This window comes from Octopus bimaculoides, chromosome 5 (assembly GCF_046866305.1).
Source record: "Octopus bimaculoides isolate indiv1 chromosome 5, ASM4686630v1, whole genome shotgun sequence".
NCBI lineage: Eukaryota > Metazoa > Mollusca > Cephalopoda > Octopoda > Octopodidae > Octopus > Octopus bimaculoides.
Window position 1 is genome coordinate 3,528,809 of NC_142932.1, and position 22,504 is coordinate 3,551,312.

The 22,504-nt window shown below is 34.9% G+C and overlaps 1 protein-coding gene and 1 long non-coding RNA gene across 2 annotated transcripts in view; one reads left to right on the plus strand and one right to left on the minus strand.

The window, feature by feature from the left end:
- The window catches only part of LOC128247835 (uncharacterized), a 646,611-nt gene that overhangs the window by 255,227 nt on the left and 368,880 nt on the right, over positions 1–22,504 (plus strand). The gene's annotated exons all lie outside the window — the stretch shown is intronic.
- Positions 587–12,687, minus strand: LOC106872967 (uncharacterized). Its single transcript, XR_001409821.3, has 3 exons — positions 12,530–12,687; positions 8,847–9,147; positions 587–1,267 (listed from the first exon to the last, which is right to left on the minus strand). It is a non-coding gene; the product is annotated as an uncharacterized LOC106872967 (long non-coding RNA).

Genomic DNA, 22,504 nt, shown 5'->3' on the forward strand with positions numbered 1-22,504 from the left:
TCCAACATGGATAGTATTAACTTTTTGTAGTACTCTGTATCCATCACTACTACTGCACTTCCTTTGTCGGCTTCTTTAATGGTGAGGTTTGAATAATTTTTTATCTCAATTGGTTCTTTCCGCTCTCGTAAATGCAGATATATTTACATGCATAGGGTCATATTTGAACTCACGATGCACTGGCCGACCCAAGGCTATAATAGACTGTTTCCTTTGCATGTTGCAACATAACGACGCAGAACCCGAAAATATGTTTTAAAGCAAGCGTCCTAGCATATATTTATATATATATATATATATATGCATAAACATATACATATGCATACATATGCATACATATATACACATAAAGACACCTATATAGACAGACAGACAGACAGACAGACAGACAGACAGACAGACAGACAGACAGACAGACAGATAGATAGATAGATAGATAGATAGATAGATAGATAGATAGATAGATAGATAGATAGATGGACAAGAGTTGGTGAGGGATAGAGCAAGTAAGAAAGAAAATATAAGTCACTAAATCTACCATGCATAAATACATGAAAACCAAATATAAACAAGACAGTAAACAGAGTAATATATAAATAGCATTTATGTTTGTTTATTTGTATATTAACTACAAGCGTATACATTTAGAAACATTATGTGAAGAAATATAGAAGACCGCGCTGAATCCTAATTTTAACTCGTAGTTTCTATTCACTCTTAGCAAATTATGTCACCGAAGCTACAAATATTTTGAATCAGCTCATAATTTATATAGGCTTATAGAACGTCGTCCGATGTAACAGACTTTAGTTATTCCTGTGCAGATACGTGATTTGAACTCTTTTATTCTCGGTTTCGTGTTTCTTCTCTATAACTCCATTTTGAAGTTTCTTCAACTGTTGTAAACTATCATTCATTAAGTACATAATAATTATGCATCTGGATGTGGACACCTTTCATTCTCTGTTTATTCGTTGAATTCCATAGAATGACTGAGTTTAGTGATGAATGAGAAGAATTAAATTGTGAGAACTCGCTCTCTGATTAGGATGATGACATGTTATAGAAAACTACCGAAAATGATGCTCGGTTCACAATATCATGACTCATTGCTTTATCCTTGCACAAATGAACAATTTTGTTGCCATTCACTCGAGAAATAACAATAATTTACACACGTATATACATAAAAATATAGTTGTACATACAGTGATAAATTTTAAGATATTAAATTTTTCTGGAACTACTTGGGAACCCGGATTTCGATCTGTTAGAAAAGAAAATACAATTGTGTGAAGATTAAAACGCTAGTATATGTATATAACGGGTATATATTAACCTCCCCCCACACGTGTTTATATATATATATATATATATATATATATATATATATATATATATATATGCAATCCTCAGGCTCTACCATTATGGCATAACAAGCTGAAACAGAACGATAGGATTAGACGAAATACGAGAAAAGTCGACATCTAGTTCGTTCACGTCTTTTCTCGTATTTTCTCTTACCATATCATGATATACGCTTTAGCTTGTTATACGATGTGGATAGGGCCTGACGATTGTATGGAGGCACTAGACGTGTTATTAAATACTGTCTGAGATTTTTTGATCGCATGAAGCTGTTAGTAGCTCATAAAAATGTATACTGTGTTTATTAAATAATACTCACACACACACACACACGCACACACACACATATATACACACAGATATATTTATAAACTACTCTTACACATTGCTGCAGAGAATAACAATTAAAATGAACAAAGATAGAGAATAACAAGAAAAAATGAGAGGAAATAAAGAAAGACAGAAAGGAAAAGAAACAAAAGCAAGAAAGACAGAGAGGGAGCAGAGAATTTAAGACAATAGGAGATATATTCGTTTATGTCCGACTGAGAACTGGTATTAAAGCTACCGGTAATCATGAATGCATATATATATACACACACACACACACACACACACACACACACACACACATATATATATATATATATATATATATATATATATATATATATATATATATATATATATAAGGATAAGATCGATATTTAAAATATTGATTTTATCAAGTGGTCAGCATGGGAATAAAAACCCTTCAAAGGTAACAATTATTTTTGTACAACAGTACAACAATAATTTATATATATATATATATATATATATATATATATAGGAATTAAGATATAAACTCGAATTAGACAATCATACTGATACAGTTATAAATTCGACTTTAAATGAGCATACATATATCAATACATATCGACACAATGAATATTTAAATATACATAATAATACATATAAATAAAATCCATGTGAGATACTATGAAAGGAAGTGTGAGAAAAAGAGAAAAATATTTTTTTTATTACTAAAATTAAGAGCGGTTAAGTTTCAATTAAAAGATCCATATAAAGTTCGATATGTTTGTTTTTTTTTAATATATAAATGGTATATAGAGTATATAATACAGTTCGAGAGAGTCCACTTTCTACGGCCGTTTCCAGAGTTCATGTCCTGGTAGAAAAATTTTATGAATGTGATTTTATGAGGATATATATATATATTTGTATATTTATGTTTTATAAACATTAAAAAAATTTTCATATATGTCGATATGTATTTTAAGTCGAATTCATAACTGTATGAGTATGATTGCCTAATTTGAGCTTATATCTTAATTCTTAACTGTTGTCTCGGGTTCTACCCGGGCACTTCTTTAGCAGTTCTATATTTTTCGTAATAAAGAACAATAATATATATATATATATATATATATATACCTATATATATGTGTGTGATTGTGTGTGTGTATGTGTGTGTGTGTGTGTGTGTGTGTGTGTGTGTGTGTGTGTGTGTGTGTGTGTGTGTGTGTGTGTGTGTGTGTGTTAAATGAAATGAGACAACAAAGACAAATATTCCTTTCAACCTAGCGAGAAGAATCGGTACAACTCTTTCAAATTATGAAACGCGAAATAAAAGACTCCAAGAACTAAAGGACATACTTCTCGAAAGATAGTACCCAGCATCATTAGTTGACAATAGAATAGAACGAGCTAAGACAATCGATATCGACGACTTACGAAAACCTTAGTGGCCACCTAGATCTCTGCGCACAAATTAAGTTCCCCAAATTCCTAGTTTTCTCACTGTACCGTTGTCCAAACAGCACCACTGACCAAACACAGATAAATAAAGAAAAATTATTATTCAAAATTGTAGACCACAACTCAACATACTCTAAGATTTCAAAAAATATACTTGGACTGCCGACTCATAAACACACAACACACACAGAAACACACACAGACACAGACACACACACACACACACACACACACACACACACACACACACACACACACACACACACACATCGAGGCCAAATTACATCTTGATGTCATCACTGAACTGTTTAACAATTGTTAGTATTGTGCATTTCAATTTCCAGGTCCTTACATTTACTTAATTTGTCAAATTCTTTTACGGATATATTCTTATCATTGGGAACACTTACATCTATTAGTCTACAAGTATTTTCTTCCCTGTCTTAAATGACTATGTCTGGTCGATTAGCTTGGATCGGTCTGTCGGTGTTGCCTGGAAAATCCCAGAGGATAGTGACATTTTTACTTTCAATGACTGGCTCAGGATAATGTTCATACCAGTGAGCAGGAGTATTGATTTTGTAGTGTTTATATATTTTCCAATGTAAATACTGTCCTATCCTACCGTGGTGATTTTTGTATTCATCTCGTGTCAGCACAGGAAATCCCGAGACGAGATGGTTTATTGTTTCATCAAATGCATCGTAGAATCTGCATTTAGGGTCAGAACCGTTTTTAAGAATGTTAGCCTGGGAGTCTTTTGTAAAGAAGGTTTGGTCTTTCGAGTGAGAGAGCAATGCATGCCATCAAAGTGACACTGGGGTACAATAAATATACGAAGCTCAATATACCGACCATGACTAACCGTTTGATAACGGTGTACCAGGCACAGGCATCATAGCCACATATACTGGGGTCGATGTACCTAAGTAAAATGGACTATTATTATTATTGACGAGTTGATAGAAACGTTAGCACGCCGCAAAAAGTGCTTGGCAGTATTTTCTCAATCTTTACATTCTGAGTTCAAATTCCGCCAAGGTCTACTTTGCCTTTCATCCTTCCGGGGTCGATAAAACAAGTACCAGTTGAACACTGGGGTCGATGTAATCGACTTGCCCCACCTCCTGAAATTTCGTGCTAAAATCTTGTACTAAAATGTGAAAGCGTCATCATCATCATCCTCGTTATCATCATCATCATTATCCTCGTCATCATCATCATCATAATAATAAATATTATTATTATTGCTTTTGCACAGCTTCTAACGCTGGAGATGTACTACGGTGTCCGCTCTGAGTTCATATCCTGCCGTGGCCTGCTTAGCTTGTCGACTTGATCCGTCTTCCACAATTTAACACCAGCATCTGGCCTTTTCATACATCTAGTGGAGTCCACTCTTGCAAACATTCAGGCTGTGTTTCCTGGGCGAGGAGACCTTCTTCCCAGATACCTACCGGTTTTAAAAGTCCCTATAAAAGATGATTTTTATTACCCTTTTCCCTGACTAAAAAAAAAAAGGAAATAAGAAGACAGGAAAAGAAATAACTAAAACAAACATCAAAAGAAATAACTAAAGCAAAAACAAGAACAAAAATAACAGTGCCAATCTCTTCTCATCAACTTCACTGTTACTGTTGTACAAAAAAGCAACAACGTGTGTGTTTATAAAACATAGTGATCAAATAAAAACAGGAGAGAACTTGAACTCGTACAAAAAACTACGCAAACAGACTTCTGGTAGTGGGTCACTCAGAAGAAAACCATTCGTTTAGAATCAATAGTGTAAGGAAACGAAGTAAGAAGAAGAAAGAGGAGCAAGTTAGTATATTGGATGGCAAGATTACGAAAAACATCAAAATCCGCGCAGTAGAAGCGAACATGGCGCTCGTGTGTTTCTTCGATGCGAAACACTAGCTCGGCCTAGTTAAAGCTAAAGCAAATGCTCTAAGGATATGAAGGAATTAGCAGAACAGACATGGTAATACAACGTCAATCAGGTCTTTGAACAAGAAGGGCGTATGCTATTCAATTACAGGCAGATGTATACTATTTTCTTGCTACCCTTTATCCAAATGTGTGAGTTCCTTACGTAGGTGGTTTTTAGTGCATAACTCGGAAGTCATTCGCAGCCCTCGAGAGAAGATGAAAAATGTTGCGGGAGAACAAAACGATACGAGCAATGGCGATACGATTGAATTTGGGCGGCAGCATGGGAGGTAACTCGTCTGGTTTGGTTGGCTGATTTGTTCGCCATTCTCTTGGAAAATCTCTATCGCAACTGGCCAGAATGTTGTGTTATTTCTGAAGGACATAAAAAGAGGGTGATCATAAAGAATTTGTGGTCAATAACTATACTAAAGAGATTTTAGACAAAGTGCTCTTGTCAAGAATAACGCTTGTTATCAATTATGTAATGGAGAGTGCGCACATCTTCTATTTTCTGCATATATTTCTTCGACAACGCACATCTCTTGCGAGAATGATTGATAAATCAGCCGGGCTTTAATTCATTTGGATCAGTTCGAAATCAATATTTGGCGGCGACCCTCAGTACAGCGGTTTCGGTAATTTTTCCATAGATTAGATAGCTGCAATGTAGAGCAGTCACCCTACAGCGCTCAGAAATAATGGCTACCTATCTCAAGCTGTACGCATCTCACGTTCTTTCCATGAAGGCAATCCTCGCGTGAGTTTTGGCTTTTGAGCTATAACCGAGGACGTTTCTATGGCGACATGTCCAGGTATTTGACAATCTTGCGACGTGGCACCGAGTGAATCACCAGTTTGACACGGGTTACACATAGGACAGGTTCTTTTCGTGGACTTTCGCTTTAACCAGTGTTAATGTGTGTTGGAAAAGCTCATCATCATTTCTTGTTGATCACTGTTAGCCTGGGACCATGAGGGCGCTTGATTTAGATCAGTGGTTCTCAACCGAGAGTCATCTGTTGTTAAAATTTATGTGCAATAATTTGCTTATACTTCTACAATACATAAAATATCTTAAATTTTTTATACAATTCCTAATATCTAATTATGAAAATACAGTAGGATTTTTTTTATGTACAGCGAAATGTTCTGGAGGTCCAGTAGAGCAAAATAGGAAACCAAGGGGACCAAGTGCAAAAAATGGTTGAGACTCACTGGTTTAGATGATTTCAGAAAAATGTTGGAAGTAAACCTTGTCTGCTAGTACCTTATATTAATTGATAAAAATTATTAAAGTTGTCGAAGCTGAGATATTTCCTTGTTCCGAAGCTGTTAAGAACAAGCAAAATGCCAAATACTGCAAACCTAGGGGAGTTTTATCGTTTTATTTTTTCAGTTTCTGTATTTTCTTTGAACCAGTTATCACTTTTTTCAACATTCCTTTGTTTTTAAAAACGATTCGTTTTTGTGTAGATGGGTGAGAAATCTTATACAATTTTTGTGAGCTGTTTTCAAATCTCTAGTTTCGAAAACAAATCTGTATTTTTCTAAAGTTATACCTTTTTGGGCCATTATCAACGGTGATTTTCTTGTTTTCTTTTTTCTAAGTTTTGTTTAAATTATTCGAATATTTGCATTTGAGTTTGTTTATATTATACATAGTTATCAGACAGGAAGTATATATTTTTTAAAGTTTTTTCTGGTAGTGCTAGCGCTTCTTGTTTTTATTAATTTACGTGTTTAAATACGTAGATTATCTCCCTTCCCTTTCGTCAATTCTATGCCGTTGAGGCTTTCCTTTGTATTGATATCTTGACCATTTAAGCTTGCTCTTTTCATTTTCGGTAGAAACTTATTGTTATTCATTCTTGTGTGTGTGTGTGTGCGTGTGTGTGTGTGTGTGTGTGTGTGTGTGTGTGTGTGTGTGTGTGTGTTCAGTATTTAAGAGGATATCACTTGTCATCCGTCTCATGGTCCCAGTGGACAAAATGAAACAGGCGTTGTCCCAGAGGATGGCGAGGGGACGCGCTGGAACAGCCACCCCGACTTCAGGGCCTTGCACTTTCGAATAGCTCTATCTACTCCGACAGCAGTGAGCAGAGATGTAGGCTGGGAGCCAAGAACCCCGGAGGTCTTCACTGCTACAGGATCGACTGCAAATCCGTCAGATGATGGCTGATACTTTGATATTTTACCCTTCTCGGCTTGACGAGCTGTAAAGACTGGACTGGCAACCAAACGCAACAGCTTGCCACTGGATAAGATGTCGCAGCGTGTGACATCCCAGATAAGGGGCTACCATCACGGAGCGGGGAACTGTCATGCCGTGTGGCCTTCTATCGTCCTTACTGATCAACTCCACTGGTTCGAGCTAGAAAGGGGAGCCTGCGGAGTCTAGGTCAGCTACTGCTGATGACACGGCACGATATTGCAATGTCCGTTTTGAATCGATAAAATAAGTACATGCTGAGCATTGAGGTCGATATAATAGACTAAACGCTTCTCTTAAAATTTCAGGCCTATAGCAGCAAGGATTGATATACTTACTGATAATAATACTCTTGGTTACCATAATTATCAATACTCTTCGAAGTTACTTTTGAAGGGGGCGTTAAGTCAGCCTACACCTTTAGAGACTCGAGCGTGTACCTTCGACAAGTGATAGCAAAGATGGAAAAGGCGGATGTGTGTCACATATTTCCTACGGCTGTGATGACGGACAATGGATATCTCTAATCGTTTTCATTTTGTTATTACTATCTCATTATTAATATCCAAGTTACAACGCTAAATTGCATCCAATTTCCCAATGTCAGACAGTCTAATAAAATGTTACTATGGCTATGATTGAAAACACATCACGGTATATTTACGTACATTAGGATAAGGTAGATTTACAAGTATTGTGATAGAGTAGGTTTGCTTACATCAAGGTAGGATAAATTTAGCAACGTCAAGATAGAGTAGGTCCAGATGCAATAGGATGCTTTAGATTTGCCTATATAGCTTTGTTTACATCAAGGTAAAGCCTAACGTTCTATTTCCGCTACTAAGAAGCTTTCAGTCCATTGTTTCCGACCTGATAATGATTACAAAGACAAATCCTACTACCATTATTGTTAATAACCTACCATCATTTCCGATCTTTTTTAAAACGGGGGCCACATTTTTCATTAACGAAACACTTTGAAACTTGGAACACTGGTAGAATGTGTCATATAAAACATCTTTTTCTCTTAGTCTTCTTAAAAAACAAGAAATCCATAAATTATTCCATGTGAAAGTTGTCGTATTTCTGTAATTTCAACCAATCACTGACGTCCATTCAGCCGATATACATTAAGTGCCGACTACATAAACAAACGATTCTGAAACAATTAACCCTAACCCTAACCGTAGGGTTAGGGTTAGGGTTAGGGTTAGGGTTAGGGTTAGGGTTAGGGTTAAAGCAAATTTAAAATGAAAAAAAGCAAATAAAACGAAGGTATGGAGATTAAATACGCTTTACATCGCTTAATCAGCCAAAGGAGTAAATGTAAACAACTGAATACTTGTCAGTGATTGGTTGAAATTATCGAAATAAGACAATTTTTTACATGAAATAAATTCGAATACAAAAATATTTTTCTGTTCTATAACACAAAATAGATAAATATACGAAGTTTGAAAGTCTTTCCGTACCAAAAACACTACGTAAAATATTAATGAAAAATGTGGCCTCCGTTTTAAAATAGATCCATCATTTCTCCTATCCACAACATTACTGAATAAATTACAACACTCACAAATTTCATTATCGATGTCTGACTCCGTTAACCAATTATCTTCACTACGGGAGTTCTTTAAATGGTCGAATATATTTCTTTTTTGACCAACTAATCTGGCTGGGGAAACTGGTGATTTTGGATACATTTCTTTCCAATGTCGATGCATTGATCGCCTGTATGAATTGGAGTTGTTTATAAGAGATTTGAAGTAGCAGCGTAGGACGTTTAGATTCATATTTTTCGTCCATTTTATTCTTTTTGAGTTCTTTTTTCGTACTAGCGAATAATCGTAATATGGGCTACTCATTGTTGACGTTGCCTGCAGAAAAATGTTTACGGTTAACAATTGATAGGTGAGATTGCACTAATAATATATACAATGCTAACAAATGATCTGTGAAAATACCTCAATATTTACAGAACTTAGTATTGCTATTCTTTGGAATTTGCCAATGTCTAAGATTATGGGTATTCTATCTCCTCGTCTTTTACTCTGGTTTAACTTTCTATCGAGGTTTGCAGTGTATTGGCATTGGAGAGGTTTTTCTTTCATTCTTTTTTAGTATATTTCAGAAGTCTTTTTTCTTCTATATATTGTACCTTTTCTGTTCTACGTTAAGCAGATATTTTCCTGTACTGCACTTGGCTTACAGATTGTAATTAAATCACAAAATTAAAAGCTGTTTGTGTTATTCATGACACCAATAAGTTTTTCCTTTGCTTATAAAGTAATTTTCTATCCTCGCTATTGTTACATTGAAATATTTTTCTACTGTAACAGGCCCTGTCCTTGTACGCGGATTAAACATATTCCATCTATATTAGCTTTCAGATGGCGACTTCAGAAAGCTGTCAGTAGTGTACTGTTCATTTATTTATTATAATTACTTTTTTGGCTTTAAGTTGCTTTTTGTCCTACTTCTTTTATTATCGTGAAACTCTAGTTTATAGCTGACATCGTTTAGTCAATGTATTTACATCTAATAACTTATTTCTTACACGGAGTTCATTTTTTAAATTCTAATTTCGGTTTAAGTCATTCATATTAACATCATTTATAATTTTCGCTATTTTTGTGCTATATATATTTTGTTATATATATATTTATATATAAAACAGAGAAAATGGAGAAAATTATAAAAGAAATTACTATAGATCACACACACACACACACACACACACACACACACACACACACACACACACACACACACACACACACACACACACACATACATACATATATATATATATATATACTTACACATACATACATGCATACATCTATACATACATACATACATACATACATACATACATACATACATACATCTTATGTGCTTAATTTCTGTGCTTAGAACTAATAAAATGTTAGTTACCGCTTTCAGTGAAATAACTTTGCAAATTAGCTTTGGTGCATCTCTCTATTCCAATACACATTTTTATATCCTAGATAAATTCATCAACAACAATGAGTAGGATATTCAATTAGGAATTGTCTTTTCCTGTATAATCTTAAGTCATCCACATAGCGAAGACTTAGATATTTGGTGTTATCTGGGAAATAAAGGCCCATGATAGTGACCAGCTTGTTACGAAGCACAATCTTTATATTACTTGCATTATTTGCGAAAGAGATCCAAGATTCTTTTGCACTTTTAAATATTCCATACATTTCTACAATAGCACACGAACACGCAGACGCAAATACGCGCGCACACACACACACACACACACACACACACACACGCACACACACACACACATACGTAATACACGCGCATACAGACACATTAGAAATAAACTTCTGTGTTTATATGCATATGCCTAACTCTCTCTCTCTCTTTCTTCATATATATATATATATATATATATATATATATATATATATATATATATATATATAAATTTAAGGAATGGAGAAAACGCATGTTATAATTGCATACTTTATTCCTACATATGTTTCAAAGGATTACAACCTATGTGTTTTGTGTTCTTTGCTACATTGGTTTCTATTAACCCATTTATTCTATCCGAAGAATTATTATTCATTAAGATAGAAGAAGTACATATAATTATATATATATATACATATATATATATATATATATATATATATATATATATATATATATATATATATATATATATATATATATATATATATATATATATATATATATATATGTTAAATGCATATGTTTATGTATACATATATAAACACATGCGTTGATGTATTATACGTTTTGCCACAATGCTGCTGCTGCTACTGCTGTTGTTGTTGTTGGTAGTGACTACTAAATCATGTTATTGATCTCATTTTCATCACCCAAATTTCTCTCAATTAAAATGTGATTTACGCTCTGCAATTGGAATCAGATTCGGATTACTTTATACTTTCCTTGTTTCCTATTTTTCTCGTCATAGTTATTCTACTCATGTTAAAACATATGTGTAATTATTCTTCTACTACACAAGATGGTTATAAATATGACTGCTCAGTCAATGAGGTGTCTGAAATTGTTGATAGTTTTAGTTGCTTTTTTTTTTGTCTCAAGTATCCCAACATATTACAGTATAATTAATGTTCTTTAGACGCTAAATAACAAAACAAACCAGTGTTAGAGTTTCTATGTGGTATCAGAATTTGTTAGAAATAAAAGCCAGACGAAATCGTTTTCAAATCATAATTCCGAGGTCTTAAAATGGGGAGACTTTGGATAATGTAGATCTGGACGAGCAATAACTGAATAACGGGTGGGAAGGTTACGGCTGGAACCACTTTGATAATGAATCTGCATGGTTATGATCAACCTGGGACTAAATAATAAGAGCAACAATAACACCAGCAAGAATAGCTATTCTTCGTAACATAGATCTGATGTAATAATGCAAATCACCCCAGCACAATTCCCACATTTTGAAAGGCGTCATGTAACAAATATCATTTTTTGCGAAACTGTGTATTATAGAAGTGAAGAATCATTGCACCAGTGGCACAGTTAGAGTGTGTGCCACGTGGAGCAGCCGCTCTTAAGTTTTCCACGCCTTTCCAGTTCGCAAAATTTATACAACAGATCAAAATTATTGTTTGGGGCGGACCATCTCCTTGTCCTCGGTAGCTACGTTACTACATTGCACTGACGAGAGAATGAATCATAGTTATCCCCACCTTTCTGACCCACAACCAAAAGACTGAGCAAAAGTCAAAATTATCTGTCTCTAGGATAATTATAAGTATGTTTACGATCAACAGTTTTTTTGTTATTTGTTACGTATAGATAAAAGGGGTCCACAGCATTCGTATGCCTTCTAAGACCAGTTATACTGATGTCATTATCATTCTGCTTCACCGTTGAAAGTTCTTACTGAAAAACATGTATAGAACGACAACAACGTTATAGATGATGTTCTGAATAGTTTTTCAATTGTAATACATAATATTCTTCTTTGCACATTCAGACGTGTGAACATATATACATACATACATACATACATGCATACGTGTGTGTGTGTGTGTGTGTGTGCGTGTGTGTGTGTATAAAAAGTGGAGGGTGAGCGACACGTGTACGCGCACCCGCACACGCATATACATATAAAAAGAGTGAGAAACTAAACAGAAATATCAAATAGAATGTAAATGCACATTAATTATAGAGGCATGAGATCCCAAAGAAAAAATGCCAATCGTTGCTACATACCACAAATCTTGTTTATCTCTCAACACAATATTACGTCTGTTCATAATTGGATTCTAAATAAAATGCTATCAGACGCCTACTCTGATTATGACGTCACAACGCAATAGGCCAATCAGCGCAGCAATGACATAAGAAGAATATATGTTATATAGGCATCTTTTCCAAAGTAAATAGGTTAAAAAAAGGAAGTTGTGGAGCAATAGGAGGGACATAGCAAGCTATAAACGTTGCTTAGAATACAAATAGCCATTCTTTACGAACGAAGTTTTCTGAGCTACTTTCTTTTCACCGAATTACACTCAGTTCGTTTTTATTATTGCCACTAGATATACAGTGAGCTAGTGATTGTCTTTTCGGAAACTTGTAACCAACAATGTGAGATACGAAATGAATAACATCAAAATGGCTTTGATTAAGATTCTTAATCAGAAAGCATTGCTTGAGTAACGTAAATATAAGCCTTCCGCTTGTAGCTGTTTAGTTAAGAAGAGATCCTCTTCGCTGCTACTTGGTTTGGAATTCTGCACGGTACCTTGATCTCACTCTGGTATTGGTTCGACCAAAGCCCCTCGAGTGAAAATTTTTTGAAAGAAACCGTGGGCGGTTTACCGTTAAACATTCTGTTCTTAAGTGATAGCTGTAATTTGTAACTCGCTTTCATCATGCCACGTGGAGCATGTATGGCACCAGTGGTGTTCACTCCGTTTCAAGCATTCCGACAGGTCCCCCGTCAGGGTATAACTTCTGTTCCTCTCACCAACATTGGAAGCCTTGAAAGAGATCCTGAAACTATGTGTGACCAGGAAATGAGTTATTGATCTATCATAAAGTAGTTAGAAAATCTGAAATTAGTTAGGCTGATCCTTGACACTGACCAAAAACCATGTGATTTAACTGCAGTAGCTACATTTTACAGAATGGCTTCAAGGTTATTTATATACTGTATATTTAGGTATTTTTATCTTTACACACACACACACACACACACGTATACACGCACGTTTTCTCTCTCTCTATCACACACACATTATAAACATGTGTTCAGGCGAAACTTAAAGACTAAGTCAATATGATTTTTACGAGAAATTTGACTCTACTCTCAATATTGAGTCTCCTCTCCTCATCAATAAATATCTGTAAATATTCTTAAACTTTTTTATCCTTTTATTTCTTTTTACTTGGTTGAGTCATCAGACTGCGGTTATGCTGGGGCACAGTTGACCCCAGGACTTATTCTTTTTAAGCCTGATACTTATTCTATCGGTCTCTTTAGTCGAACCGCTAAGATGTGGTCACGTAAATACTCCGACAGTGGTTGTGAAGCGTTGGTGGGGGACAAATACAAACTCAAAGATACACGCGCGCGCGCGCGCACACACACAAACACACAAATTCATCACGCACATACGCACGCACGCACACACACACTCACACACGCACGAACGCATGCAGATACATATATACATACGACGGGCTTCTTTCAGTTTCCGCTTCCTAAACCCACTTACAAAACATTGGTCACATCGAGACGAAACTAGAAGACGTTTGTTCAATGTGCCACACATTGGAAACGAACTCGGAATCCTTTGGGTGAGAAGCAAACTAATTACTACACATGCGTTAATTGATAACCACGGTTTAATTTCTATATTGATAAACAAAAGAAGAGGATATAGCTATTAATATTCCAGTAAGTCTCTGACGTACAAAGCTTTGTCGCGATTTGCCTCAAACGATTTACTAAACCACTTCGTTGCCACAGCCATAGCGAAATGCTATTTCAGCTATCATGGCTCCGATGGTGTTGATGAAAGCCTTCGTTGATTTACCGGAAATACCTATTGTTTCGATTGCCACTATTTCAAAAGGGATATGTATCTTGTAAAATTTTACCACTGCCGTTTCTTACAATCGCACGACCACACATAGGCCTCCCTCATTCACCGTCAATATTTGTCATTCACTCATCAGGCAGACTGAGTTCAATTTCCTTTTCTAAGACAGATAGAATTCTGGAGGATACCAATGGCTAACTACCTCTGTAATATGCTTTCTGCACAAGCCCCAAAGAAAGCAAGCCTTACTGACTTTGACATTCTTCATTGGCTGATGTTTTCAAGTTTGAAACGAGCAGTCCAGGCTATTCCTCATGTGTAAGAAAGTTTTCTTGTTGGTCTCAAATTTTGGCACAAGATCAGCAATTCTAGAAAGTTGATTACATCGAAAACAGTGCTCAACTGGTACTTATTTTATCGACCCCGAAAAGATGAATGGCTAAGTCGACCTCAGCGGAACTGGCAGTATCGTTAGCATGCTGGACGAAATGCTTAGTAGCATTTCGTCCGTCTTTACGTTCTGAATTCAAATTCCGCCGAGGTTGACTTTACTTTTAAGTACCAGTGAAACACTAGGGTCGATGTAATCGTCTAGTCCTCCAACCCAAAGTTTCAGGGCTTGTGCCTTTAGTAAGAAGAATTATTAATATTGTTCAGTAATCTTATTTTTATCACCTGCTTTCACTGCGCTACCAAGTGCAGATCTGTGTGCCTCAGGTATGCGTTGTGGTTTGTTGTGATGCTCTTATTTTCATTCCCTTGAAGGTGTTTTACGTAAGATGTGTGTTGTGTCTAGTAGTGCTATTTTCTGTATGCTATATATACTTGTAAGCCTTGGAATTTTTGTTATGTATTTATCTGAATGTTTTTCTCATCATACCTAATGCGTCTACTAGAATAGGTTGCATAATTCGACTTAGCTCTATTTCCAAATCTTTGTATTTTTAAAGTTTCTCCGTTTCTTATAAATAAACATTGTCATCTGTTGGTATTGATACATCGATTAGAAAGCATTTGTTTTCTTGGTGATCTCTGACAACTATATCCGCCCTATTAGAATTGATTTCTCTGTGTGTATTGGCATATCTCAGACTATGGTTGCTTTCTCATTTTCTATGATCTTTTCAGGCATGTGCCTATACCATCTTTTTTCTGTTGTGATTTCATAATGTTGTCATAGCTTCCCGTTTATTTAGGTTCCAACTCTGACGTGTCTGTGAATATATTACTTCTTAGCCAGAACTGGGCAGCCAGACACAATATGATTTATTGTTTCTTCTCCATCACCAAATATTCTGCAGTTGCTTGTATTTCTCTTCATTATATGTTTTAGGTGATTTCTGGTAGGAAGGCTTTGATCTTGTACTGCAATTAAAAATCCTTCAGTCTCTGCTTTGAGTTCTATCCTTCAGTCTCTGCTTTGAGTTCTATCCTTCTCAGCTATTGTTGGGATTTTGCTTTGTCTATTTCTTTTCTGTTTAGTTTAACCTAATATTTGTCACGAAGAGGCTTTTCTTGTCATCGTTTTATCATGATCCGTTGCTGTGATAGTTTTAGTTGGGATTTCAGTTGTTTCACAACTTTTGACGTTTCTTCTTTTTCTTCATGGTTGTTAGGTACTATGATTCGCTTTTTGCATTTGTCAGCTTCCTTAAAGACTGAAGACAGTTTTTGTTTTGTTCGTGTTTTGTGGCTATTTGTATCAGTTTCCCTTGCTTCTGAAGTAGGTATTTCTGTAATCCTAAGGCAGTTATTTTGTAATAGTTTTCTAGCTCTATAGGGCCTCTACCACCTTCAGTATGTTGTATGTATAACCTTTCTATGTCAGATTTTGGGTGGTGCATCCTAAGACCTGTCATTATTATCTTCTTTTCTCGTCTATTATAATTTTAAGGAATTTCAAAATCCGAACTTACAAGGGTATACAATTTAATAATATTAAATTGAATTATATAATGAGAAATATATTAATAATTTAGAGAAGAACCACCATGGTGCAACTCAAACGATGGAAATCAGACACCATCAAGAAAAGCGTACTATACAAAATACTAGTTTAAAAATCTAAAAAATCCAAGAGAAAATTTGTGATCCATAAAATCTATAAAATATTAGACTAAAAATTTTAATCAGTTTAGTAAATTTATAAAAATGAAAGTGAATGAAAGACTACGCGCGTTTCATGGTGACATAAAAGATTGACCAGATTTTCCCATTTTTATGTGGCCATGAAACGCGCGTAGTCTTTCATTCACTTTCGTTTTTATAAATTTACTAAACTGATTTAAGTTTTTAGTCTAATATTTTATAGATTTTATGGAGTACAAATTTTCTCTTGGATTTTTTAGATTTTTAAACTAGTATTTTGTATAGTACGCTTTTCTTGATGGTGTCTGACCTCCTTCATCGTTTGAGTTGCACCATGGTGGTTCTTCTCTAAATTATAGATATAAATATAATTATGTATATATATTGACACCGGTCACGCGGAAGGAGGAGAGATGGGGAGGGGGCAGCGGGATTAAAGGATTAGAAAAATATCAGAGACAAAGGAAAAGGTACATATATATATCTATATATATACAGAGAGAGGATGAAAGACATAGATAAATTGATAAATAGATAGAAGACAGACGGGCAGACACAGACAGATGGAAATACATACATACATTCATACATACATACGTACATACATACATACATACATACATACATAAATACATACATACATACAGATAGATAGATAGATAGATAGATAGATAGATAGATAGATAGATAGATAGATAGATAGATAGACGAACAGACAGACATATGGACATACATACATACATACGTACATACATACATGCATACATACAGATAGTAAGCCAGACAGATTGGCAGCTAGATAGATAGATAAATGACATAAAGAATCCTTAACAATATTTTTTTCCATACATAACTTTCAAAGATTATTAAATTAAATTGTCTACATATTAGGTGTACCGTATAATTTACAAAAATACAAATCTCAATGCGTTTAAAAGTTTGAAAACAGATCACATTATTGCAGATATATAATGCAAATGCGAATGTATCATAGGTGTCAATCTCAATATTCCTGTTTTGAAAGTTCTGGTTGTCTGAGAGCTGTCATATAATGGTAATTGTCTCTAACCAAAGCGTTAACTCACGACGTATGAGTTTGAATGTCACTAAGCCACTTATGCCTTATGTGAAGTAGTAACTACATGCAAGCGATAATACCTTGGGGACATGTGTCATAATAGGTTAATGACTTCTTTTTTATCAAAATTCATCTTAGCTTCGTTTTTTTATAATGAATTAAATCGCTATCATCCACACAAAAATTGAAAGCAGTTGTCGAAGTCAGTTTCTTGACTGCATATCTAAAAAATAATAAATTAATTGTAAAAAGATGAGTTGTTAATTAGATTATAATTCTCTGTAGAATTAATCTCGTCTTTATACTGCATATTTTCATACTCATTATGCCTTCGCCTAGAATTACAATTACCGCTATGGAGAATAAAGAGGTTGCTACCGTTAGATTAGAAAACAAAAACTCTTCCCCATTTGAAATCAATATTTATAATTATCACTCAGTAATGGAAGCCATATTGAGCTGATGGTGGTACTAACATTAGGCATTAGGTTCAGGAGGAGTCATTCATACACTGCCCTTGATGTTTTATTTTTTTGCAGTGGTTTACTCTCAAGTATAGAAATTTCAATCTCTACCGGAGTATCGTTTCTTTTCTTACACCGTCTATGGTCAGCTATTTTTGACTTAGATGCTTTTTATGTCATGGAAGTCTTCCGTTGTTCTTGTAGTCTGACTATTAGCGACAGTCTTGCGTGTCCTTTATAAAACATTCTGTAATGCGTTGGTTGTTTTAAATACATTTCTTATTCTTTTCTACACTTCGGTACTTTTAACGTTGAGGGGGAATTTGCAAGGTGTTGTGTTACTGAAATGTAAAGCAGATTCTCTGGAAATTTTCACACTCTATCAGCAAGATAGAAAAACAGTGGGGTTTGTTTTAATCTCTACTTTATGTTTGAGGATGCCTGTGGGCTTTACGCAAAAGACTTATTATTTCTTATTCATAAATACATTTTAAATGTTACTCGTTTCTTCTGTATATGCTGACACATTGATGTGGATCATCTTTGCACGATCCCTAGGTATTTGTCAATTCCTTTAACAAAATTCCAGTAGTTGTTTGCGATAGCCTGCTGCTCCGACAGCTCATTCTATCTATCTCAGCAGCACTTCAAATTATTACACTTGGTTGTTGTTTTCTGTATCCAAAGTTATGTGGATGTAATAAATTGATGCGGTTTACAGAACTTGAATGCACACAGAGTGTGAAGATATCTTCCTGACAACTTTCTAGAGCTAGGTATTCGAAGTAGCCATTACCATTATTAGGTATTCATCGTACTTTTGGTACTATGAATGGCGATACAATATTTGATATTTATTGCAGTCTTCACACAAGGGAGGAACTGCAAAGTAGACATAGCCAAGATGTAAAGTTAAGAGTGTGAAGGGACATAAGTAGATGCTGAAATATCTATTTCCGATAACGTATCAATTCTACGCTCCCATCATTTTCTCCAATACCCTACAAATTCTACCTTTCATATTATAATAGTAATTTCGAACAAGGGTAGAAAATGCTTGAATGAAGGGTGTAGTCACATATTTCAACTTACTCCAGTACTTCATTGTTAATCTATCAATCATGGAATTATGAAAGAGGAAGTGGATTTTGAGTATACTTAAAATTAGGCCGCAAAGATTCGTAGTTAAATACTGCATGGTATTTTGTATACTGCTCGTCCGAATCTCCCACCTTCCATCATGTTGACTAATGATTCTACCAATCTTTAGATCTATATTTAATATAAATAATGTTATTAATAATGCCAGTATTATTAGAAGGCAACGAACTGGTAAAATTGTTAGCACGCCGGGCGAAATTTCTAATGTCCGACTTTACGTCCTGAGCTCAAATTCCACGGAGCTAAAATTCCACCGTTTCGGGTTCGATAGAATAAATATCAATTGATCACTGGTGTCAATGTAATCGACTTACCCGATCTCTGAAATTACTGACCTTGGGCCAAAATTTGAAATCAATAATATCAGTGTTATTCATAATGTTAAAGGCAGTGAAAAATACTCAGCAACATTCGTTCTGGATCTACAAGTTGTGCAGAGGTCGACTTTGCCGTTCATCATTCCGGGTCGATAAAATAAGTACTAGCTCAACACTGGAGTCAATGTAATCGACTAGACCCACTTCCTAAATGTCAGGCCTGTGGTAATCTTAAAAAAAAATTTATTGATAAATATTATAACATTTATAGTACTAATGTTAGTATAATTGATAATCTTTTCTGTCATAGGCACAACTGGTACTTAATTCATCTGCTCAACTGGTACTTAATTCATCGACCCTGATAGGATGAAAGGCAAAGTCGCCCTGGGCGGAGTTCGAACGCAGAAAGTAGAGATGGATGAAATGCTGGTAAGCATTTTCTCCGGCAGGTTACGGTTCTGACTCTTCGTCACCTTAGTACTACTAAAATAATACTAATGACATGTTATTGACTATTGAGGGAGTGGTGAACTTGGAATGTGAAATGAAATATCATAAACCATTAGATTGAATATATCAACAGTGTCTGCCAAATAACCACCGAGAGCAAGACTAGTATTAAATGAGCAGCGCTAGAGAGCTGGACGAACACAATAACTTAGATCGAGATGATAAGAAAGTATAAAGTGAAGTCATTTTGAAAAGAATTGGAAAATATCTAGAAAAAAAAAATACAAGAAACTGGAAAAATCTCCTACATAATTATGCAAGAATGCGAAAAGAACATAAGATCAAACTGGCACAATCCAAAAGACATATTCTCGCCATCTTTAAATCATAAGAAAGACGTGATTGTGTAGTCTTGACTTTGATCAAAGCCTATATTAATGAAAATTCGCTTTCTACACATATGTGTGTGTGTGTGCATATATATATATACGCACACACATACATATTCAGACATTAGATATACGCATTCGATATACATATACGCATCACACGTACGTAATACATATATGTATATGTGTGTGTAATCTTATATGGTGTTTTATTAACAAACTTGCGATTTGGAAACTTTGTTCAGAAAAATTTAATTTTAAAACAGAGAACGAAATAATAAAATAATTTTTTATTTGTTGATCACAAAAAAAAAAAAAAAATAGAAAATAAAGAAAGTAAAAGAAATTGCAAAATAAATAAAATAACCAATGAAGTTTATTTAATATCTATCAAATCTCTTGAGCGAGTTCAATGCAACGGTAAGTTCATTCAATCTACTTCCTTATTTCTTGTTCGGTAAAAATATAAGTATACGTATTGTTTAATTCACACCCACACCCACACACGCACACATACACATACACATACATACACACACATATATATAAATATGTGTCTATGTGTAAGTGTGCGTCTATACATATATATGTATATTAACATATATATATATGTGTGTATATATGTATATATATATATATATATATATATATATATATATATATATATATATATATATATATATATATACATATATATATACACACATATATATTATATATGTATATTTCATATATATATATATTATATATGTATATATATAATATATATACAAAGAAAAAGATTACATCACTAATTTCAAATGCAAGCCCAGCCTCTTCTATGGCCTCCCTAAAATCCATAAGAACAAATCCATCACCGAAGCTTGCAAACTCTCCTCTGAAATCTACATCAACATCAAGGCACCGGAAGATTTAAAACTAAGACCCATTATAGCAGGCACCTCCTGCGAAACACATCGCTTAAGCAATTTCTTGGACATTCTTTTGAAACCTTTCCTAAGCCACATCAAAAGTTACATCAGAGATGATCTTGACATGCTCAATCACCTCCCGAAAACAACAAACGAGGAGTCACTCTTGGTGTCTTTTGACGTGGTCAACCTTTATACAAATATCCCTCATGAATATGCGATTGAGGCAATTAAATTCTGGCTGCACAAACACCCAGAAACATTTCCTAATCGCATCAACACAACTTTCATCATAGAATCACTTAAGTTCATTCTGACCAACAATTACTTCCTGTTTGCAGACACATACTTTCGCCAAAAATGTGGTATCGCGATGGGTACTAAAGCTGCACCAGTCCTTGCGAACCTCATAATGGGTTTTTTTGAAGTAAACACTATATGAAACCTCACGTCAGAAATTTGGACACCTTTTCCACATCTTTTTAATGGATAACTGGAAAAGATATTTGGATGATTGTTTCATCATATGGAATGAACCCTATGAAAAACTTCTAGAATTCAAATCCATTCTTAATAACATACATCCCAACATTCAATTCACTATGGAATTCAGCAAACATCATCTCCCTTTTCTTGATCTCTTAATCATAAAAACACCTAATAACCAAATCACAACCGACATCTACCACAAACCTACAGACTCACAACAATACCTCCTTTTTAGCTCATGCCACCCAAAACACACCAAGATAAATATCCCCTTTAATTTAGCTAAAAGAATTTGCACCATTGTCTCTGACCCAACCACTCGAGAAATACGCTTACAAGATCTCAAAAAAACACTGTTACAACGCAAATATCCCTCCACACTCATAGATCTTGGAATAAAACGTGCCAAGTAACTTGACAAAAACACACTAAAAACCAACCAACATAATAACACACCCAACCCCAAAATACTTCCATACATCTCCACCCATAACCCCAATAACATCGAAGCATTCACCACAATTAAACAAAACCTCCCCTTACTCACCACAGACCCGAAAATGAACAATATCATTAATACACACAAAGTCCTTAAATGCAAAAGGCAACACAAATCTTTGAAAACATTATTAACCAATTCCAACTACATACACCACTTCCGCCCCCATCAGTTAAAAAATGTGCACGCCCTAATTGTGGCACCTGCCCTTACCTACTTGAAGGCTCTGAATTTACCTTCAAACGAGGAACAAAGTTTAAAATTAAAACCAATTTCTCTTGTTCCTCGAGT